This window comes from Antechinus flavipes, chromosome 6, assembly GCF_016432865.1.
Source record: "Antechinus flavipes isolate AdamAnt ecotype Samford, QLD, Australia chromosome 6, AdamAnt_v2, whole genome shotgun sequence".
In the NCBI taxonomy this organism is placed as follows: domain Eukaryota; kingdom Metazoa; phylum Chordata; class Mammalia; order Dasyuromorphia; family Dasyuridae; genus Antechinus; species Antechinus flavipes.
Window position 1 is genome coordinate 77,454,293 of NC_067403.1, and position 25,953 is coordinate 77,480,245.

Consider the following 25,953-nt stretch of genomic DNA (forward strand, 5'->3'; position numbering starts at 1 on the left):
CTTATAGAACCTTAATATCCCATAACATTCATATACCATAAGTTATTCAGTCATTCTCCAACTGATGGGCATCAACTTAGTTTACAATTCCTTGACACTATAAAAAAGCCTGCTACATGCATTTTGACATATGTGGATCCTTTCCCCTTTTTCATGATCTCTTTGGGATACAGGCAGTGTATGCACAATTTGATGGCCCTTCAGGAACAGTTCCAGAACGGTTGGATCAGTTCACAACTCCACCAATAATACATTAATAAGGCTATAACTTATAAAAGATAGCATTAGTTGCAGTCCTGGAGGGAGCTTTGCAAATCTAGAATCTGTCTCTATGACCCTATGAAAAGAATTTTTAACAGCAGAGTTGAAAAAAGGAATGAAGACAAGAAAACTATTTTTAATGAAACCAGAGTGTGGGTATTATGTTTTTAATTGACTTATATGACATATTGTGAACAGTACTATTTGAAAACTATTTTTTAAAAAGTAAATATTTTAAATATATAGAAACTTTATATGTACAACATAATAAAATAGCACACCAAAGGTACATGCAATTTTTGTTCTGAACCATCTTATTAGGTTTAATATCACAAACTTAAGATATGTCTTTGTTATAAACATTCACCAAGAAATTACTCTTTTTGCACAGACATCATTCTGTTACCTATAAATAACCTTCAATTTTCATGTCTTTAAAAGAAGGAGGAAGAATGATTTAAACTAGATTAGAAGTTTCTTAACATTTTTGCAAATCCAGTAAAATCAATAAACTTTCTCAGAATGACAGTTTGAGTTTTTTAAAGGAATTCATAATTGAAGGAAATACTAAATTGAATTAAAAGTTATTGAAAATAAAACAAACATCAGGTTAAGGACCAGGCATTTAAATGATCTCTGGCATCTCATTCCTATTCTAAAATCCTGCATATCTAGATGTATATTACAAATAAAAAGTAAAACAAGGCAGAATAAGTTTTTAAACAGAAAAACTGAATAGATTGCTATAGTCAAAGCCTTTTCACTGAGGATTTTAAGTTTAGAAAGACATTAAAGACTTTTATTAACAGTAAGGAATAAATTTTCCATCATATGCTGGAAATAAGAGGATAAAAAAGGAAAGGTTCTTAAATTTTATTAAAGGACTGTTTTTTATTTAAATTTTCTACATACTACTTCACCCTATTAATTCATTTCAAGCTCTTAGTGCTATGCCTCTATATTATGTACTAATTTTCATATGTTAATATTACATATGTATATTTTTTGGTACTTGTCAGAATAACTTTTCATTTTAGGAAAGAAAAAATATCAATGGGGAAAAGGGAAGAAAGATAAGCTACAAATGCAAGCTAGGAAGGTATTGTCAAACATACCACTTTTCATTTTTATGCACACAAAGAAAAAAAGTAAAGATGATTTTTCTCAAATCAATCTGCTGGGTTTTTTTTTTTGTTGTTTTTTATCACTAAGCTATGTTTGTGTAGAAGTATATGCCATATATTTTTCTTCCCTCCAAAATAAAACACACATTCAAAATGAAGTAATAATAAACAAATAAATGTTTAACAACTAGCTCTCTTAGAAAAAAAGTATGTGCATGTTTTTGTATTTATGACTAAGTGGTATCTGCATGTTGGGAATTATTATTTTCATTAAATTTTTCTCCCCCTTTCTTTCTGTCCCTGTCAAACAGGGAGAGTCTCTGCCCTGGCACATAGGGCATTATAAAAGACTATAAACTACAATAATGACTATCCAAACTTTTAATAATTTAATCTCACTACTTCTCCTATAAATGAATGGACTTTAAGAATACTGAGTGGAAAAGTTTAAAAAATAAGGCAAAGAGAGAAGAATGAATGAGAAAAAGGGAGAAATGATATAAGAAAGAAAGGAAGGCAAAAAGTGAAGTTGCTTTGTGAAACATTCTCCCAAAAGTGAGACAGCTAATTTGAAACTATCAAAATAAATAAATAATGCACCACCACCATGCCCACATCACCACCAAATAAACACCATTTTCTTTGCCTCCAACTTAGGGGGTAAATGAAAGAAAATTTTTGAGACAGGTGGATAAAGAGAAAGGATCACTTATTAATGAGTCTATCACAAAAAAAAAAATTTAAAGAATGTATTCTCCTCTTTAACTCTGACTTCTCAAACTGCCTTTGAGAATTTGGGGGGGAAAAAGGCAGGCCTCAAAAGTGAGCTATTGAAAAACATTCCACTTTTATTTACAAATATTCTCAATGTTGATGAGTAAAAAAGATAAGACATCTTCATTTTATATTGTAACTATAATATAATATAGTTTAAATGAACAAACTTTGCAAAATATTTATTTATTTTTAGGTATTATATATTTTATAATCATTAATTTTAATTTATGAATTTTAAACAGAGCAATAAAAAATGATTGGAAAAAAAGACTAGATATACCAGCCTATTTGGCACATAATATCAAATCCCTTAATATCATTAGACTTGAAACAACATTAACTGCTAAGCTCTTTTATAAACTAAAACTGATAATAGAAAGTAGATATGCTTAAGTCTGCAGGATCAAGGTTTAGTAGCTATTTCGGATGATATATTTGCACTTTTACTTAGTAAAAAACATGCAAGATATGGAACACTTAATTATCTACATAAAAAATAGAAAAACATATATAATATTAACTAGACCATTTCAAACATACATGATAGTATATAACAAATAATTTTTCAATAATACTACTTCTAAAAATTAAAATAATTATCCAAGAGGGGTAATACACCAAAATTTGCCACAGGATATTATGTTTGAACAGAAACCATATTTAAAATAAAACTTATGAAGCATATTCATTCTTCTGACAAATAGCATAAATTTTTATAATTTTCAAGTATATTCAATGATTTTCAATGCTGGAGTCCTATTACAAGTCCTCCTAACATCAAAAGGATGCCAATATTGTTCTCTGAATGTAACTAATCCAACTTACTTTTCAATATTGTTATTTTAACAACACCTTTTATACCTCTTCTCCTAATGATCCACACCTCTCCACTGTTCTTTGGGTGACCTTAAATTTCAATTCTTCAAAAAGTATACTCATTGCCAACAATATCACTAGAAAAATATTGAGATCTAGTATCAGACTATTAATTAGTTATGTGATCCTTCAGCAAGTCACTTAATTTCTCTCTGCCTCAGTTTCTTCATCTTTTAAATGAAGATAATAGCACCTCCCTCACAGGTTTGTTGTGACAATAAAATGAAATAATATTTGTAAAATACTTTGCAAATCTTAAAGCAACACACAAATACTTATCATTGTGGTCCCAGATAGACCATATGTTCCAGAGGACATATCTATGTTCCTAAGAGACCTTTGGAATAATTAAAAGATTTTTCAGTTTCCCAAAGGCTAACCAATCCAATTTTTACATCATTTTAATTTCTGTATTCATTTTATTGTCAATTTGCAATGTACATTCAAACTATATAGAGTGATAGCCATGCTATATAATCTAGCTATGCAGCTGCATACCATAGTTTAGACTAGAGACATACTTTATGCACATAGTTTTCTTTTTTTTATTATAGCTTTTTATTTACAAGATATATGCATTGGTAATTTTTCAGCATTGACAATTGCAAAACCTTTTGCTCCAATTTTTCCTCTCCTTCTCCCGACCCCTTCTCCCAGATGGCAGGTTTACCAATATTTGTTAAATATGTTAAAAATATAAGTTAAATACAATATGTGTATACATGTCCATATAGGTATTTTGCTGTACAAAAAGAATTAGACTTTGAAATAGTGTACAATTAACCTGTGAAGGAAATCAAAAATGCAGGTGGACAAAAATAGAGGAATTGGGAATTATATGTAGTGGTTCATACTCATCTCCCAGAGTTCTTTCCCTGGGTGTAGCTGGTCAATGTCCCTGTTTTCCCACACCCCCTCCAACATTCAGCATTATCTTTCCCTGTCATTCTAGCCAATTGACAGGTGATGCACATAGTTTTTCATCCCTATTCAGATTGTCCAAATAATTTTGAGACATCATGTATCCCATTTAAAAGGATTTTGAGGCTTGATTCTATCTTCACAATATCATTATTATTATTATCATCACCATTGCAATCCTTGCCACCACAATGAATAGTATTTGTATATTGCTTTAAGATTTACCAAGTGTTTTAGAAATATCATTTCATTTTATTCTCACTACAAACCTGGGAGGTAAGTGTTATTATCTTCATTTAAAAGATGAAGAAACTGAGGCAGAAAAAAGTTAAGTGACTTGCTGAAGGATCACACAACTAATTAATCATCTGATATTAGATATGAATATAGACCATCCTGATTACAAGTACAATGTCCTATCCACTATGACATTTAGTTGCAATGTTTTTGCATTAGAAGTCTTAAAGTGCTATATTTAAGGATGAATATCAGAGGATAAGAAATAGAAAAAAGTGGAAAAGACAAACAGGACTTTTAAATTACAAAGTGTTTTCACTCTGTATCATCACCATGTTCAGATGCTTAAGAACACATTCTTATCACAGTCCCACATATGCTTAAGAAACAAAAAAAGAAAGAAAAAGAAAAAAGCAGATAGGTTAGATCAAATTTATAGAAGTTTGTGTTTTAAGCAACCAAATTATTCAACTAAGAGATTAATTCAGAAGGAATTTGAAAAAGGGAACAAAACCATGTCAATGGAGGAAAATAATGGACTTTATTACTGAAGAAAAATCAGAAACTATCAACTACTAACCAATATGCCTACTTTTCTGTTTGCATAATATTTTTATGAGAATAATCTGTAAATGAATTGAGGGCCTCCCTGATGAGAACAGCAGTAGGCAAAATGCAATAATTAGTGACATTTCTGAAAATACTACACCCTTAACATGTCATAATTGACTGAAAAAGTGAATTCTTATTATTAAAACGTATTTGATTCAAAACAGAAAAAATACTACCTTAAAAGTTCTACTTCTATAACTTTTCCATCCAACCAAATCATTAAAAATGTATTAAATGATAAGGGATAAAGCCTTCATTGATGATCCATTATTATAAACATCAAGCAGGACTACAAAGTAGGAGATGCATGATTAGCAAAGGAATTTGCCAAAAACAATGGAAGCAATCAACCACAAAGTCCAAGTTAAAAGGCAAATCCCTATGGATTATGAAATCATTCAAATATTTCTACCTATGACAACTTTCTGGTTGCATTGAATCTTTGAACATTATGAAGTTACTAGAAGAGATAGGGAACTGATCAAAATAATTTTAGATAATATGCTACATATGAAAAAAAAAGTAGCTATAGAATATTTATTGCTTAGATTATTATTTGAAGTTGGATGAATATGGAGCTTGTTCATCAGTATTCATTTCTAAGATACACAGTATAATTAAATAATGAATTAAGACTCAGAACTAGAACAGAAGGAGGAGAACACACTGGAAGTTTTTTTAATTGACACACTTCTCTTTGACAAAAAGGACCATCTTTTCAATATAAATATTCTACTTGTGGTATAATATGACATGGAAAGTAACAGTCTCCAAAGAACTGACTACAAATATCATTCAGAGAAAAATGCAGAGGCACACTGTAGACATGAGAAGCCAATTCATAAAATCAATATATATTTTGAAGAATAAAATAAGTAAAGAATGATTTAAAGAAAATGTAGGATCAAAGCAGAAAATGGATGAGAATAATGAATAACAAAAGAAAATCTAAAGATTCTGTTGGTATCCTTAAGACATCAAGATAAAGAGAAGCAAAGTTCTAGGATTTTGGAAAGAACCTTTTCAGTGAACTTGTAAGAAGACATGAACAAGACTTGCATAGGAGGGCAGGAAGGACTAACAATATAGATAAAATGTCATTACATATGTTTTACAAACTATGGAAGCATTTGAATAAGAATGGGTGGGAATAAGATCCGATATTTTCTAAGGTGCTGCCCTGGACTCTTTTCACTTCTCTCTGCAATCACCTTGCCTGAAGCTTCTACAAATTCAATTATCATCCAGTCTTACATTATCAATTGTATACTGAACTACTAAAGTATCCCAAAGCATTTTAAACTCGTATGTTCAAAAAGGAATTCATCATATTCTTGCCCCCTACCTTTCCTCTTTGCCCATTTCTATCTTTAAGGTATGGAGTCACACAGAATCACAAAGTTGCATTCATTGCTGATTTATCCCTTTTTTTTATTCTCGATATTCAAACAGTTGCCAGTCTTGTGTACTCTTTCTTCAAAATTCAATCATCCTCATTTCTCCATTCATACTAGCTTCTGCTCCAATTTTCATCCTATTCTTTTGCTTTTCAAAGCACCATTTAATGTTGGTTGAAATGGACTGAGCAAAATAAGGTCTTAATATCTCCACATATGTCTCATAAATTTTCAACAAATGGAATACTGAATATTTAAAACTAAACTTGAAAATTCTTGTAATTCTTTAAAACTGTGAAAGGCATTCTGTTCTAACCATTTATAGAATCTCATTATTTTCTTAGTACACTTCAGATCAAGACTCTTCAAGTTCATAAATCTCTTCAGTATACTTTATTAAAAATAGTGTATTATGTTATGTAAAATAATTTACAATTAAATAGGACTACAGCTACATGGTTCTAGAATGACATTTGAATGGACTTGAGTTGGGATACTAGAATTCAACATAAATCAACAAAGTAGAAAAGGGTATGACTTTGAAAAACAACAGTTTACAATACCTTTTCAGCAAGAGCACTTATAGAAACAAATATTTAAATCATGACAAAAAATAACACAGAAGGAAAAATAAGTATTTTGTTTCTGTGTTATGTTACCATTTAACATGGTACAATCATGTTAAAATATCATTAAGGTATACACCCCATACATACTCTTTTATATATAACCAAAGTATATCTGCTGGAGAATTTTTGAAGAAAACCACAGTGGTGGTCAAGGTATATTAGGACTATCTGATACAACTAGTAGAAATGAGACCTTTCACTGATACCACTATTATCTATAAACAGCATATTTCATCTTTAATGGAGGGCTGTAACTAAGGATTCACTTATTCTTGGAAGCAGGTATCACAACAAATTTCACAAAGCAACAGAGGCGCATCATCTAAGGATCTTTTTCACATTAAGAATCCTATTAGAAAGAAAACACTAAAAGGTAATTGAATTTCCCTCAGTTATCTTCATCTCTGTCAGCTCCTGCTACAATAACTTACTCTCCAAAGCAGAGATAACTCAATTCTGTCCAGCAAGCATATGTTATGAATCTCCAAAGCAAACTTGTCTAAATCATTCTGGTGTTCTATCAAGGTTGGCTGTGGATATGAACTCTGACAGAAAGCAAACAAATTTATTTTTATCTTTTCAATAATTCACTTCTTCATGCTTTGATGGAAGATCCAGGAGACAAATATATGGTTTCTAGTCATTCTTGTGTTATGAAGGCCAGCTAAAATTGCTTTGTCTAAGACAAAAAGAGTTAATCACTCTGAAACACACAAAGCAAATGATACTTGTCTTAACTGGCTAATTACATCAATTTTCTATTCATTTACAAAATTAGAGTTTAAGTAAAATATTTTAATTTTTGGTCATGCTATAGTTTTAATAAAATGTGTTAATATATTTGGTTTGATCAGTTTGCAAACTACTCACAAATATATAAATGATGCAATTGTTCTTACTTTCTTCTAGCATATTCATGGCTTGAATTTTTTTTGAAAGAAAAGTTAAAATCCTAGTATGAAAGAAAATAATACTTAACACTTACATAGCTTTGAAGTTTCAAAGAATTTTTTATATGTTATTGCAATTGACTCTGATATCACTGTAAAGTGTGTGTGTGTATATTTATATATTATCCCCATTTTACAGATGAAGAGAGTATGGCTGAAAAAAGTTAGGTGATCTTCCAAGTGTGTTCACACAGCTAGTAATTATCAGTAGCAAAATATGAAATCTGGTCTTCTTGATTTTAAGTTTAGCACTATAATAAATGACAATAATTTACAAATGAAATGCTGTTTTTTTCCACACTTGGGCTGTATTCTAATATCTTTTGTATTACCTAAAAGAAAGGGGAAAGGCAGAGAGAATTAATGGTTTTATTAATCCAGGGTTAGAATATAATAGAATTCTAAAAACTATCTAAGAGAGCTCAAGATCATCAAATAAGTAGCTGATTTTGAGAGGTTCAACATTTACCCTATGGAAAAATAGCTACCCATTATAATCATTATTTCTAACTCCTAAAAACTGCTACCTTACAATGATACACTGAATTAAATATGACAGAGAACTTAAGAAAGGAGCAGAATATAATCTTTTATCAGCGAAAAGTTTTTAACATATAAGATTCTAGTATTATACAATTTGGACTGAGTACCTATTCACTTAAGTTCATTCAAACTGGAAAATCTTAATGTATAAAATATTCTTGGTTTAGGAAGCTCAGAAATTTATTTTCTGGAAGAAATAAGTGCTAGTGGTTTGTGATACCATCATAGCTATTTGCAAGTGATGAAAAGCTATACCATAGGACCCTACTAATGCTCTCATATTCCTTTGTTAATATGAGACAAATAGAAGAGGCAAATGTCTGAATCCTTACTATCTTCATTTGCCTTACTGCTGCAGAAGACCAACATGGATCACAAGAAAAATCTAAGTACTATGAATCATCTTACTAAGAAAATAGGAAAAAGAAAATCAGAAACAACAGGTGTGAAGAAATTCAAAAGCAAAAGTTCCTTGAAAAATCTTTTAAATTATTACATGACCACTCTGTGTTCCAACTTATCTGTTTAACTGAATCAGCTATAGAATCTATCTATACAACCATAAAAGTTTTTTAAAAATTTAGATTTCCTTAAGTATTCTTTTTGTTAGGTTATTAGTTACCCTGAAGAACTATTTAGAAGTAAATTATTTTGAACTTAAAAAATGAAAGATTAATTCTATACTTCTCATAGCAACATGGGTCAACAACTGGGTAAAGGGAAGAATGAAGACACATGCTCATTAGTGAGAGGAAAGAATGTCTAATTTATTTGAAAAGATATAATTTGACCATATCTGAGTTTCTGAATTGGTTTATTAAGTTAGCTTAGTTAGAGCATAGTGTTAATTAGGCCATGGTCAGAGACTCTACTTGGGTCACCTTAAAAAGAAAAAAATATTCTACTACTACCTTTGATATAAAATAACCTGTAGTAACCAATTATGTTAAAAAAAAAAAAAAACTAGTCTATGTAAAATCTTGCAAGCAAGCAGAAAGAAATCAGAATATTCTTTGCTATAAGGAAAATTTCTTTTGACTACTGACAATAGATCCTAAAGAATAAGATGAAATACAGAAAAACCTGGACAAATCTATATGACCTGATACAGAACAAAGTAAACAGACCCAAGAAAATAATATAACACACACAAAGAATGACAATCACAAAATAATCAAAAGTAAATGGTCTACAATAACAAGGATATGTTCTCTGATCTAACAACACTGGCTTCTTGGCTGTTTTTCATTCAAAGTCCTCCATTCCCTTACTCTGCTCTTTTATCAGCTATTTATCATGTCTGGAACACTGTCCTTCCTCTTCTACCCAAACTCTAGCTAAAACACTACTTATAAAAAAAGCCTTGCTCACAACAACTCAGAGATAGTAATGTTTTATGCTGATTATCTCCAATTTAATATGAAGATAGCTTTATGTCCAATGAAGAGCACGCAGGCTTCCCCACTGACAATGAGTTCTTTGAAAACAAGTATAGGTTTGTTTGTTTTTTATTTAATCTTTTTTAAAAATCCTGTTTCTTTTGCTTTTTACCCTCTTAAAATGAGCACTGTTACATGAAACAGTTCGCTGGTAGAGAGAGGGAAATAATAGGAAAATTTTTGATAAAGTATAAACAAAAGATATCCATAAAAATGTAAAAAAAAAAAAAATTGGGACTCTGCAGAGTTTTTGTTATGACTCCTTTCTGCCAATCCAAACAAGAGACATTCAAGGGCTCCCATAATCTGGTTTCAAAACATCTTCCATTCTTATACCATTTTACTCTTCTACATGTTTCCTCTACTCTGGTTAGTCTAATCATTATCAGACTTTGTGTCTTCCCTCCTGTGTTCCTCTGGTGTTGCTGTTCCCAATGCCTCCAAAATCATAGCAAAAAGAACTGGTCTAGAGAACAATAGAGTCAAGATGGCATAGTAACAACAATACAAAAAAGTACAGCTCAGTTCTCCCCCCTCCTCCCAATCCTCTTCCACAAAGACCAAGAAAACATACTAGTGTGAATTCTGATTGAGCAATTCAAGAAAAAGGTTAGTCAATAATTTTTCCAATCTAGTTTGGATTTATGAGATAGAGAAGTCAATGGACACTGGAAATGCAGTCTAGCCAAGAGTACAATGTGCAGGGTATGCCAGCATCAAAAAAACTGGGCACCAGAAGGACCAAAAAAATTTGCCTTAGGCACATGAATGGGTGCCAGATGGCAGCTCTTTCACCAGCTTTTAAATTACTACTTATAGATCCAGGACAGACTGAGCAAAGGACCAGCATGGAAGGACTTTTGGGGGGAAAAAAAAAAGCAGCAATCACAGAAAACATCACAATGTACTGTATTGTATCTAGTCACTGAAATAAGAATAAGTGCCAATTATGTGCCATGCACTGTCTTAAGTGCATTATAATTATGTCACCTGATCCTCCAACATCCCTGGAAGGTAGGTGTGATTGTTAATAGTTAATTTTACATTTGATGAACTTGAAGTAGACAGAGGCTAAGTAATTTGCTCAGGGTCACACTGCTGGAAAGTATGTGAAGCTGAATGTTCTCAGGTCTTGCTGATCCCAGGTCCAATTCTCTCTCTATTACCACATAACTTCTTAGATAAATAATTGCTGCATGATTCTGATTCTAGGAGCAAAAGACAGACTCATTCTAGTTTTTATCCCAAGCCAAAGCCTCTAGTTGAATAAGCAAAGCAGGAATTTGAGACCAAAGGAGAGACTGCACTTCAGTCACTGCAAAGTATCCTAGGGACTGGAACTGGTTTGATTAAAAGATGCTACTCTTGATTTATTTAAATTTTGGAGATAATTCTTCTACCAAGGCAGAAGGTAACACTCAAAGAAATTTCTATTCTTCCAATTCATTTACAAAAGTACCAACTATCCTAATATAAAAACCCTTCTCAGCTTCTCAAAAAATAGAGACAAAGAAATATAAAGTAGGGATAGTATGCTCATTATTAAGATAGTAGGAAAGAGTATAAAGTACATATTTTATCCAACTAAGCTAAGACAGTATAAGAGGAAAAAGTAAAATAAACAAATAAGGCATGAATGATATTATGAGGAAGAGTGATCAGAATGGGAATAGCATGAGAAAAGACCAGTGCATTTTTGGCTGAAATTTAGGTGTACAAGAGTGTTTACAAAATATAATATAATGAAATAAATCAGTTGAGGTAGAACAAACATAAGATATAGAGATAAACAACATCTATTTCAAAAAACAAATAATAGAAACTACTTATAATTATCTGAAAAATGATGATAATTATTAAGCAACCATTCCAAAATTTTTGAAATGAGGCTAGTCATCAGGAGAAAAATTATATTCTTAAAACATAGATCAGAAAACTAGAAAGTAAAGGATTAAGTGACTAAAGTATATCCAAAATCAGAAACCTAAAAATGAAATAGAATCACAAATAAATCTCAAAAATTAGAGGAAAAACATGCCAATATAGAAATCAAAAAAAAAAAAAAAAAAAAAAACTAAAAAAAGTTTCCCCCTTTCTTGCTAAGGCAATTGGAATTAAGTGACTTGCCTAGGGTTACACAGCTAGGAAGTATTAAGTACCTAAGGTCACATTTGAACTCAGGTCCTGCTGACTTCAGGGCTGGTGCTCTATTCACTGCGCCACCAAGATGCCCCTAAAAGATGATTCCTTTAAAAAAACTAACAAAATTAATAAAACTGTAGACAACACTTAAAAAAAGAAGATAGAAAATCAAGACGATGAAACAAAAAATGAAAAAAGCAAAAAGACAACAAAATCAACAGAAAAAACACAATGGACAGGCATAAGCTACTAAAATTGTGAATATAAATGAAAGAAGGAAATACCTTCAGAAATACAAATTATTCAAAATAACAAAAACCATAAATAACCTAACTGCAGAAAAAGAAGTAAAAATAGTAAGTGTAGCACAAGAAAAAGAAGAAGGAAAGTTCTTGTCCTAATAAATGTTGGGAGATTTTGATCAAATGTTTAAAGAAAAAGTAATATCAATAACACATAAATTTTCTAAAAAATATTAAAGTGTTTTATTTGGAAATGAATCTAATCCTAATAACAAAATCAGAGAAGAATAAAGCCCAGGAGTGGATGATCAGTATTATGAAGAAATAATATTCAAAAGTTTTAAATAAAATCCTATGACATAAATACAAAACGATGATTCACCAAGAGAGCATGATTATGACCAAATTAAATTTAAATTAGAAATGAAAAGGTAGTTCAAAATTAGGAAAAATAAAACTAATATAATTAATCATGCCAAAAACATCCAAAATCCAGGACTGTCTCAATTGATAAACTATTTATACAAAGTAACTTCATGCTATTTTTTTTTAAAAATTGCTAAATATATACTTAAAGGGATTTTCTTAAAAACTGACTTAAAAGTATTGTCTAAAACAAAAAATAATCATTTTATACAATGGGGAACAAGGAAATGCAAGTGAAAAACAAGGGTACTCCCTTGACTAGCTACAATTTGATAAGAGTTCTGGAAATATTATTCAAAGTAGTCAAGACAAAAGAAAGAAAAAATAAAGATAAATGAAGAGAAAACAAAATTATCCTTCATTGCTGATGACATGATAATTTACTGAAAAAAATCTTAGCGAATCAGTAAAGAAAGTATTTGAGACAGTTTAAGATTTGAGGGTACAAAAATGTTAACAAAAACCAAATGCATATAAACACAAAATCAAAGGGGCAATAATAGAAAAAGAAGTTCCATTAAAAATAACTAAAAATACATATAAGATATTATCAATCTAATCAAGTACACTCAAAACTTGCACAATTAAATTATAAAATAATATTTAGTAAAGTAAAATAAAAACAACGCTCAAATAATTGGGAGTATCATGTAATATGGACTGTTTCAATCCAATCAATATGATAAATAATATCAAAATTAATATATTTTAATGTTATGCTAATCAAACAACAAAAAAAGCATATTTTATACTGTAAGATCAAATGGTAACAAAATTCATTTTAAGGAACAGAATATCCAGAATAAATATAGGGGGAAAGATAGAAATGAAGGGATAGTAACAATACCAATCTCAAAAGATATTATAAACAATAATCAATAGCACTGAGTACTGGTTAAAAAAAACTTTTTAAAGAACCAAATCAATAAACACAAAGCAAGGGATAATCAGAAATTATGGAAATTTAAAACCCAGTACATGATAATCTGAAAATATGAAGCACATAGGAGAGAATGCCCTATTTGACAACAACAGCAAGGGGGGAATGTGGGAAAAAAATCAGGCAAAACGTAGACTTAGATCAAAATATCATATTCTACAATAAATTACAAATATATACAAGAAAATAAAAACTATCATTAAAAAAAAAGACTACAAACCCAATCAAAAATGCAACTTATGCCATTCTCTTTAGGAAATGCAAGAGTTTACATATTGCTGACAAAATTTTCAAGAATCCAAGATGATCCAAGAAACAAATCATAGAGTTTTCACAGCTATTAGTAAAAGAATTATAATTGTACCTAGCAATACAGCTGCTAATAGATAAAAGTACTTTAAGATGTTAGTAGGTATACCTAGAAGTACTTTCAGGTAACTGTCATAAGGTACAATTTTAATTCACCTATTAACTGTAAAAGCATTTTGATTTATTTCTCTGATTTTTCTTATGTTATTATGTTACATTTATTTTTATTTATATATTTATATTTATTTTATGTTACATTTTTTAATTTTATTTTCACATCATTTTCCAGGAGGAAACAATAAAAAAATTTTCAAAAAAAAAAAAAAAAAAGAACAAAAAAGCAAAATGGCTTTTTGATGAATCTTTGCAACTAGTTAAGAAAAAAGGTAAAGGAAAAAGGAAAAGATATACTCCACTACATGCAGAATTCAAAAGAATAGCAAGGAGAAACAAAAGGTTTTCTTAAATAGAAAGAAAAAGAGAGAGGTCTTCAAGAAAAATAAAAATATCAAAGGATACTTCATGTAAAAATGGGCATGAAAAAAAAAATGGTAAAGATTTCACAAAAGCAAAAGAAATTTAAAAGTGGTGGCAAGAATACACAAAAGAACCATACACAGATAATCTTGATGGTGTGGCTATTCATCCGAAGAAAGAAGTCAAGTGGGCCTGAGGAAGCATTACTAATAACAAGGCTAGTGGAGGTGAAAGAATTCCAGCTGAGCTGTGTAAAACATAATGCTGTTAAAATGCTACATTCAATATTCCAGCAAATTTGGAAAACATAGCAATGAATACTGGGGAAAAAAAATCAGTTCACATCCCAGTCCTAAAAGCCAATTAATGTCAACAAATGTTGAAATTACTGAACAATAACACTCAATTCACAGGCCACCAAGGCTATGATTAAGACTCTGAAAGCTAAGTTTCAGCAATATATGAACTGAGATTTACACAAAAGAGCAGTATGATTTTGGAAGATGCAGAAGAACTAAAAACCAAATTTCCAATATTTACTGGATTGTGGAGAAAGTAAAGGACTTTCAGAAAAACATCTCCTTCTGCTTCACTGACTATATATCAAAGCCTTTGACTGTGTGGATCACAATAAAATATAGCAAGTTCTCAAAGAGATGGGAATAATAGAACATCATATTTGTCTCCTGAGGAACTTCCTAAGGAACAGTTAGAATCTAACAAGAAACAACTGATTGGCTTAAGATTGGAAAAGGAATATGACAAAGGTGTATACTGTCACCTTATTTATTGAACTTATATGCAGAGTACATTATGTGAGATGCCAGATTGGATGAATTAAAAGATGGAATAAAGATTGTCAGGAGAAACATCAACAACCTCAGATATGCAGATGTTAACATTCTGAAGGCAGAAAAGGGAAAGGAATTTAGAAGCCTTTTAATGAGAGTGAAAGAGGGGAGTGTCAAAACAAATGGCAACTTGTCCCATTGGTTTCTAGCAAATAGATGGAGAAGAAATGGAAACAGTATCAAATTTTATATTCTTGGGCTCAAACATCATTGCAGATAGTAACTATAGCCATAAAACAAAAAGACACTTGCTCCTTGGAAGGAGAGCTATGAAAAATTTAGACGGCATACTAAAAAGCAGAGATCTATATAGTCAAAGCTATGGTTTTTCCAGTAGCAATGTATATCTGGAAAAGTTGGACTATCAGGAAACTGGAACACTGCAGAATCAATGCTTTTGAATTAGGGTGCTAGAGAAGACATTTGAGAGTCCTTAGGATGCAAAGAGATCAAATCAATCAATACTTAAAGAAAATAATTCTGACTATTCACTTTGAAAGATCAAATACTAAAGCTGAAGTTCAACTATTTTGATCACATAATGAGAAGATGAGACTCAGTGAAAAAGACCCAGAGATTGGGGAAGATTTACACCAAAAAGAAAATGACAGAGAAGAAGATGAGATGGATAGACAGTATCACCAAAACCACAAGCATGAACTCAGACAGATTTCAAGAAATAAGATAAAAGAGCCTGGCATCCATGGCATCACAAAGAGACAATTCAAAGGCTGAATAACAACAAAAGTAGATTAATTATTAACCAAGTAACGAAGCAGCAATTAGAAATGATCAAAGATAATTTTGATTACATGAATATAAAAGCTCCTGGATGAGAAGAAATAATGCATCAAGGATAGCCGCTGACAAAAAAGAAGGGTCAATATACATAACAAAACATTTACAGCATAAATGTTTATAATACAAGATTTTACTGGAAAATTACTGCACTATAACCAGTAATGAATATGAGAAACAAAGAGAAACAAAGAAGAACCTACATGAACTAATGCAAAATTGAAGTACCTGAGCCCCCCAAAACAATATATACAATGGCTATAAGTTTCTAAATAGAAATAACAAACACCATAAAAGTCAAAATTAATATTGCAAAATTGCAAACTACAAGTCTGATCCCAAAGTATAAATATGAAAAGAGACCTATCCTTCTTCACTCTTTTGCAGAGGTGGGGGATGAGTGTGGAACAGTGCAAGCTTTTTCTGATCCCTTTTTTTTTTTTTTTCCATAATCTGTTGTTGTTACTAAAAAGGACAGAAAGAAGGGGAGGGAAACAGCAAATAACATAGATAATGTTAAAAACAAAATAAAACCTATACATATATATATACATATACATATACATATATATATATGCATGATCATCTTACAAAGATAGATTTGAGATATTATATAGATTTTTAAATACCAAAGAGAAGTTTGAATTTTAATCTAGAGAGGGAGAAAGCCACTGAAGTTCCTTAAGTATGGAAAAAATAAGCAATACCTTTGATATAAGAACACTATGGGGGAGATGGCCAGTTCTGAGGCACAGAAGAGCTGGAAGATGTAATGTATCACCCAGAGAACCAGTGTTAGCAAGATCCAAGATCTAAGAAGCTAAGTCCTGAAATATCAATGGGGACATTATTTCCTACTCAAAGTGAGAATCAATGATATAGAAATCAGATATTCAAAAAATTCAACATTTCTTTAACCATAAAGATCACAAATTTATACAAACTTAGCAAGGCTAATGCTAAGACTGCAAACCCAATCAAACATGCATCTTATGCTATTCTGTCTTTAGGAAATGCTAGGGTTTACATATTGCTGACACAATTTTCAAGAATCCAAGATGATCCAAGAAACTCTTGTAATCATTCAGCCTTTTACAAGGACTTTAGGGGTGATATACTAAGAAATATAGACCCATTTCTTTCTATCTTCACATCTATCCATCCATAATTTAAGAATCAACTCAACTGCAAGTTTAAAAGCATCCTAAACTTCCTGAAACAGAAGGCTAGATGACAAAGTCAAACCAAATTTCCTGAATAAAATAGTAAAAATCTAAAAATAAAAAAGCAAAGATTCTGAAATATTTGATAAAATACTGGCCATTAAATTTTCTCATTTGATTTACAATCATGCTTATATGGCCCATAAATTTGTACCAAGAGGTCCCAGAATAAAAGGTTTTACCAAAAAGAGAGAGAAAGAGAGAGAGAGAGAGAGAGAGAGAAAGAAAGAGAGAGAGAGAGACGCTATCCTTCTAATAACCACCAATATATTGCAAAGACTTCTGAATTTGGAATCAGAAAATTCATATCCCATCTTCACTAATGTCTTTGATTTGGAAAAGCAATTTGAATTCTTTGGGCCATAGTGTTTCATCTATCAAATGAAAGATAGATTAAATGTCCTTGAAAGTTCCTTCCAATTGGAAATCTATGATACTAAGATCCTATGACCATGATGTGAATTATGTTAATCATATTCTGTATTTATATATTCATATATAGAGAACACAGGAATATCCAAAGCTATGTATCATCCGAAATATGCTAATCAGACTAAGAAAACAAAAATCTATATTTATTAAAATTATTAAAAATAAGAAACAAGTTTGCTCCAGACCTTACTGTAGCCAAGACAATCTGTGTACTAACATTAAGATTCATATTTCAGCCTGAGCCATAAAGTAAACCATGCACAGCTTATTACTGAAAAACCTTGGTGTATAAAACAGCACTGAATACGAATTAAAACTGAGAGGAAGTCTTGAGTTTTATGCATGAGGAAGCACTACTGAACAGAAAAGGGCAACAAATTTTATAGTAGCTGGAAATACTAGATTTAATTACTGAAGAGAAATCATGCAAAGAAGTTGGTTGCTGAATATGATTTACAACCACTATAAAGTCATGAGAGGTTATTAAGAAATTGACAAGAGCCAGCGGTAATAAGAAACCTAGATTTCAAGAATACATGGATGATAAAGAAAATCATAACAATCTTCTTAAAATAATGAAATAGATATATGACAATATCTGTTCAATAAATTACAAAGACCACAAGTAGAACTAATTACTTGTTGGTATTTGGAGAAAGATAAAATAAAATTTAACATTAAAGAAGTAGATTATTATTAATAATAAAGACAAACTGAATAAAAGATTTGATGCCTTTTGTTGGAAGCCAAATGAATAGAATCACTGTAGGTAATCTTTTTCCCCATAAGTTCAGTGACTTATTCTAAGCAACTTATTTTCTTCTACAAACCCAAGATCCATTATGTTTTTCAGAAACAACTTCCAATACTGAGATAAAAAATTTATTCTGTCAGGGGCCAGCACTCATGATAATTGTTAATAAAGCCCACTTTGTCTTAATTATATTCAGATATCCTTTAAAAAAAAAAACCTATATCTTCTGGGCAACCTTATTAGGGCTCCACCATATTATTAAGCATCTGTCCAATCTATGACCTACTTATATTCCACAAATTTACTCTCTGTCCCACTGCACACTATTAAATCCACTCAATTCTGTGACTTTCAAAGTCTTATTTTCCAAGGTAAAAGCTAAAGAGCCTAAGTTTTATTTCAGGAATTATATAACATAGGAAGAGCAAAAGAAAAAAAGATTCAAAGCTTTATTCAATAAAGAAAAGAAGTAGAAAAATCAAAGGCAACTTCAAGATTTTTGCCTTGAAAAATGCAAGAATTCCCAGTGTACTGAATTCTACTGAGTGTGATAACTGATACATCCATGTCTTTTAGGTCTTCTCTTTACCCTTAAATTTCTGAATTACAATATGTTAAAATTTTTATGAGTTTTTATCATTCATGATAACATAAATCTAACTTTCATTTGGACTCATGCCTTTACCCAGAAGATCACCAATTTCATTGGCAAGAAGTATATTATCCTATTGACTGATGATTAATATTATCAACATAAGGAAAATAGAATTCTTTGAATTTTGAAATAAAAACTGGATGTCACATTGCAGAAAAAGTCCCCACTATACAAACGTGTGACTAACAAACAATCTATATATACATTACAAAAAGCTATTATCTCTGCTCTGTAGAATACTTAAGATAGATTAACTGTGAGCAGGACAAGAAAGAAGAGAAGAGGGTTTGTTGTTTTGCTTGGGGGAGTAGGGAGGAGACTTTCAAAAATTAATTTTTTCTTAATTTTTACGTTCACTTATTTTTAAAGTTTGGGTTTCAAATTCTCCCTCCCCTTTCAACCTACAAAGTTAAGCTATATATATCAATTATACATGTGAAATTATGCAAAACACACTTCCATATTAGCAACATTTTTATTAAAATGAAAAATAAAGTGAGAACATTATACTTCAATGTGCATTTAGAGTTCATCACCGCAATTTTTCATCATGAGTCCTTTGGTATTATCTTGGATCTTGTATTGATCAGAGCAGCCAAGTCTTTCATACTTGATCATCATTATAACAATGCTCTTACTGTAACTTATTTTCCACTTCTTTTCTTTCACTTTGCATCAGTTCATCTAGATCTTGTCATATTTTTTTCCAAAATCACCCACCTCATTATTTCTGACAGTACAACAGTAATCCATAACAACCTTGTGCTACATGTTCATCTATGACCCAACTGATAAATTTCCCCTCAATTTCTAAGAGCTGCTATAAATATATTTGTACACAAAAGTCCTTTTTTTTTCCCTTTGATTTTTTGAGGATATGGTACCTAGTGGCATAGGGTCAAAGAATATGTCCTGTTTTATAGATGTTTGGGTCTACTACTGAACTGGTCTCTAGAATGATTGGACCAATTTATTGTTCCATAACTAATTTCATTACTGTACCTGTTTTTTCCCCATCTTTAAAAATAGACTTTTATCAAGACACTTGCTATAAAATTTTTTGAGATTTTCTTTTCTATATTATCATTTAGCAAAATGAAATTTACCTGATTATCACTTTTAATTAATATCAAAAAAAATTTTGATTTTTGCTTAAACTTTGTCTGAGGCCATGATTGCTATCCTTGTCTTTTTTTTTTTAAGTTCAGCTGAAGTATGTTAGTTTCTGCTCTGATCTTTTCTTTTAACTCTATGTGTCTTTCTGTTTCAAGCATATCTCTTAGATTCTGATTTCTAACTTATTCTGCTATTCAATTCTGTTTTATTGGTGAGCGCATCTCATTCACATTCATAGTTTTGATCACTATTTCTGTATCATCCTGTTTTCTTCTGTTTCTTCTATATTTTTATTCTGTCCCTCCTCAAAAATCAATTTTGCTTTAAACTCCTGGATCCCTTAATCTGTCCTTACTTTTATTATCCCCATCTCCCCTTGTTTTTATCCCTGTCCCCTCCCTTTTCACAATTGTGTAAGTTATCTTTCTGTAAACAAGAGAGTGTGTCTATATATTCTTTCCTCGTTGAAGCAACTGTAATGAGAATGAGGTTCAAACACTGCTTATTAACCTGTCATTTCCCCCTCTACCATAAAAACTCTTTCTAGTGAATCTCTTTTATGTAAGAAAAGGGTCCCCCTTCTGACAGAGGTGAACCCTAAAACTCTCTTCTGACAGAGATCCACCCTTCAGGGCAATTAAGTGGTTTCATTAAGATTAGCCCAGGACCACTCTCTACACAGGTTGTCAAACTTAAGTGGTCTCATTCAGTTGGAAATCTAGCCTTGGGGTCCATGACAACATTGAAAGAATCTCATTCAATAGAAACCCCAGTCTCATGTTTCTTATAAAAAGACAATTTTAAACTCATCTCTTTGCAGAAGTCTGAAGTAGTATGCTTTGCCAAGGGACCACTACTCTTGGCACAGCTGCCTACCAGGACCCTTGCCCACTGTGAAGACATTCTCTTCCCAGTGATAACCTTTTGTTATTTCTCTGAGAGGACCGTTTGTCACTCAGAAGTCTTGTCTTCCTAGCAAAGCTGGCTTCTCAGCCAACAATAAACTTCCCTTTTGCCATTCAGACTTTTCGGGTTTGTGAATTCTTTCACATTGGACCACATCTTTTCTGCCTCTTCTTTCCCTCTTCCAGTATATTCCTCTTTCTCACACTGTTTTTTAAGATCATTCCAACATAATCAACACACATACATGACCCTTTCTATATAAACTCCTTTTAATTCCCTAATATTGATAAAAAGCCTTAGGAATTTCATGTATTATCTTCCCATGTAAAATTTAAACAGCTTAACTTTAAATATTCTCTTATGTTTATTTTTTTTATGCTTGTTTAAATGTCAAATTTTCTATTCAGCTATGATATTTATCTCAGGAATGCTTGAAAGTCTTCTCTTTCATTAAATATATCCCCACACCTGCCTGAATGAGAACACTCAATTTTGTTGGGTATGTAATTTTTGGTTGTACTTTTATAGTTCCTTTGCCTTCCAAAATTTTCCATATTCCAAATCCTCTACTCCTTTAAAGTGGAATCTAATGTAATCCTGATTATATGTCTTCAATATCTGAAATGTTTCTTTCTGCCTGCTTGAAATATTTTCTCCTTGATTTAGGAATTCTGGTATTTGGTTATAACATTACTGGGAGTTTTCACTTGGGGATTTCATTCAGGAAGTTATCAGTGGATTCTCTGAATTTCTATTTTATCTTCTGGATCTAAGATAGAGGCAGTTTTGCTTGATAATTTCTTGAATATCTATGGTTTCATGTTTCAGATAACTGAATAATTCTTAAATTACCTTTCCTTCTGTTTTCCGGGTAAGCTGTTTTTCAATGAGATATTTCACATGTTCTATTTTTTTGACTTTTGATTCTGGATCTCCCTTTGTCAACTGGTGTAACTTTATCTTCTTATTTTTCTTAGATTTAAAAAAATTTTTCTTCAATCTCTATCATCTCTGTTATTTGATTTTTAAAATCTTTGTTGAGTGCTTCTATGAATTCCTTTTGGGCAGATACTTATTTGACAATACTCTTTGGGATAGGAAAGGCATTTTTGAACTTCAATATCCTCTTGTGAAAATGAATTCCAGTCTTCATTCTCATAATAACTTACTACATTTGAGTTTTTTCTCCTTTTCTTACTCATTTTTATTTATTTATAGCAGCTTGTTATTGTAACCATCTGCAGTCCTGAAGTATAGAGGATGGTACCTCAGATCTCAGATCCTTCTTCAGCTGTCCACTCTGTTTTGGAACTGAAACTGAGAATTCAGCCTTCACACAAGTGCACACAGCCAGCAGTGTTGGTGCCCCATTGCTTTGAACCCAATGGGCATGTACTGCCCTTCTCTCTCCCAGATTCAAGTATTAGCAGCACAGATGGACTTGGTGTTCCTTATCAGTGGGGGTCCCTCAATCTTCTCTGCTCAGTTGCCTAAATCTTGGAGAGGTGAAAATTCCCCTGTCTCAGCAGAAATTACCCCACACTCAGACAGCCCCAGGGATCCAATTTGTTGTTTAAGCACTACTCTGAAGGTTTTTATACTGCACAATGATAAGTACAACCTCAGACCTCAGACTTATCTTTGGATCTACAGCTGTCCCAATAGAACCAAGGTTCTGCCCCAACTCTTGTTCATTTTAATCCTTCTACATTCATCTTAAGGTGCTATTTGGACTTTTTTTGTGGGAGAAATCAGGAGAGCTTGGACTTTTCTGACTGACTCTGCCATCTTATCTTGCCAGAATTTTTTTATATTATAAGATGTTTTTTTCTTCAGAAACCTTTGTGCTTCTTTTACCAAGCTGTTAATTCCCTGTTATTAATTCTTGCCTTATACTTTTTTCTAACACTCAACTCTTATAGGAATTCTTTTTTCTTTGAAGATTTGTTTATAATTGTTTTCACACAGTTGTCTTCTTCAGAGTTTATATCTCTTCTACCATAATAGCTTAATAATTCAGGGGTCCTCAAACTAAAGCCTGTGGGCCAGATGCAGCAGCTGAGGACATTTATTCCCCTCACCCAGGGCTATGAAATTTTTTTTATTTAAAAGCCCACAAAACAAAGTTTTTGTTTTTACTATAGTCCGGCCCTCCAACAGTCTGAGGGACAGTGAATTGGCCCCCTATTTTAAAAGTTTGAGGACCCCTGCTATATGATCAAGTTTGTTGTGGTTTGCTCATTTTTCCAGTCTTTTTCTTGACTTTGAATTTTATGTTAATATAGAGCTCTGTCCATCTCAAGACAACAAGCACTGTACCAAGTTTCAGGCTTTTTCATGCTGCAATTTTAAGCAAGTACCAGGGGTCTGAATATTTTTAGTGCTTCCAAGATAATGTGACTAGGGAGAAATATGTATACTGTTCTCCTGATCTGCTCTCTGCTTTTTCACCCATGAAGAACTCTGGTTCTCCTTCATACATAAATACCAGGGGTCTCTTTGCCTTGAAATGGGGACTGGGATCCCTGCTTCCTTGTGACTCTGCCCTAGTATGTAATGTTGAACTGCATATAGGCAATAAACTTGCAAAGCAAAGCTAGCTATACTCAGTGTCAGCAAAGGTTACTTTTAATTCTTTCTGATCCCTTATCCAGTCTGGGCTGAGAGTTCCCAAATCGCTGCTCTATTTGTAGTTGCTCCTGCTGCATGAGAGGTGAAGGCTGGCTACAAATGGCTTCTACTCCAGACTCACAGAACTGTCCTGCTGACTTTTTAAGTTTTCTTAGAATGGAAAAATGTTTCACCAAAGCTTCTGTTGGCTCTGCCACTCCAAATTTTATTTTAGGCATTATTTTAAAGTTGTATGGAGGGAAATGTTGAAAAGCCTTTAATCTACCACCCTGCCTCTACCCCTTCAGCAGTCTCCCAGGTTTTTTTGTGAATTTGTATGTAAAGAAGTATAAAGAAAATGATCTTGTAAGGGGCAGAGAAAAACAATTTCATGGGATGTAGAGATGAAATGTCAGTGTCCTAGGTAACTAGATGGGCATTGGCAGACAAAGCCTGAATTACTGTATATAATACAGCCTACCAAGCAGGGAGGAGCACTGCTATGTTCATCTCAGCCTGAAGTGGGCTTTTTGTTAAATGGACTTTATTACAACTCCATCTCAGGTGGAAGTCTCTTACAGAATTCTTAGATGAATACCCTGTATTGACAAAACCATCATAACCTCACAATTATAATATCTAATCATAAAGCCAAGTTATGATGTCAGCCCCCAGGGATATATTTCCCTTATAAAAGACCTACTCTATTGTAATTTCCTCTCTAATTTCTCTTGGAATTTAGCCCCACAGTAAATGGCATAATCCCCACTGACATATTAACCCTGGTTAATTGTGAGTTTCCCTGGGGAACCCTTTATCCTAACCAAAAATCCTTGTGGATTTAACTACCCCCTTAGCAGCTTAATAAAATCTTTGGCTCTTGATTTGGAAGACATCTAAGCCCACAAATTCTTTTGAGACAATCTGCAACATAGACCCATAACCCCACTATGTAGTTTTTTTACTGAACTTAATTTTATAACCTCATCATATTTTTTGAGACAACACAGTATATCCCATCATTTCGTTGATGTTTGAGAAGCCTGACTGCACCCCTGTAAGCTCAACATTAGTGATCATTGTTGTTATTTTGTTGTTCAGGAAACCAAGGCTCAGCTAGGCTAACCAAGTAGTCCAATGCCACACCTATAATAAACAGCAAAACTTGGCTTTGAATTTGAATGGTATTAGGTGAAGATTTCTCCAAAAAATCCATAAAATGGATTAGTCAGGCCCTAGGCCTAAGTCACATGATCCCTATTCCCAGAGGGCTGTAGGGCAGGAAAGGTCAGACTCTAGGTTTAAGTTTCAGGAAGTGACTGACCCACAGGAAGTAGACAACATCACTGACCTTTGATCAATGGTTTTTCAGTCCATCCAATGAAAAAACTTGGGTCTTTTGCCATTTAACCAAATTTACTATTTTGGGCTTGTTACACCAGGCACAATGCTGGGAAATGGGAACTGAGAGGCTCTACTGGGCCTTTCCTTGCAAAGCCCGAATAAATGCTTCCACTTTATATCTGAAGATGCTTCTGAATATCAGTTTGAGTAAGGGGGTCTAGCACCCGTCCCACACAAACTTAAAAGGTCTGAAGATAAATTCAGCATTCTTTAGACTTGCCAGCTGAAGTCATTCTTCTAGATATGTTTATTCATATAGTAATCTTTCCCCATCCTAAAAATTTATCCTATCTGAAATTCTCCTTTCTCTTTTTTTTACCCCCTCCACCAAACTCTTCTCCTTCCCATCCCTTCTGTCTTTTCACCTTTCCCTCTGCTCTCCTTTCCTCTTTGATCCTTGCTTCTCTCATTAATTAATTAATTTATTCCATTATTTTATTATTTAATTTATTATTAATTTATTAACTAATTATTGTTTATTATTTATTAATTATTAAATTGATCTCATTTTTATTGCCATCTATTATATAACCATCTGAATGAAGCCCTCTTCTGCCCCATTTTAACAAGCTATTCTGGAAAAGATAAAAAATAAAGCAAGAAAAAAAGGTAATACAATGAAAACACTTAGCACATTTACAGTATGTGAATTCCTCTTCAGATAGCTAAGTCCATAATGTGTATGCAAACCATGCAAAAAGAAGATAATGAATCTTGATCAATTATCATTACATACCAATTAGCGGCTCTTATTTGTTCTTTCCATTTATACTAATAATCACCATATGCATTATTTATTTGAATCTGCATATTTTATTCTAAATCAGTTCATATAAGTTTTCCCATTACTCTTCATGTTTCTCATTTTATGTTACAGTTTGGCATTTCCTTCTCTAGTGAAT

General features: G+C 32.1%; 1 protein-coding gene across 1 annotated transcript in view; it reads right to left on the reverse strand.

The window, feature by feature from the left end:
- The window catches only part of LRBA (LPS responsive beige-like anchor protein), a 745,582-nt gene that overhangs the window by 408,161 nt on the left and 311,468 nt on the right, over nt 1-25,953 (reverse strand). The gene's annotated exons all lie outside the window — the stretch shown is intronic.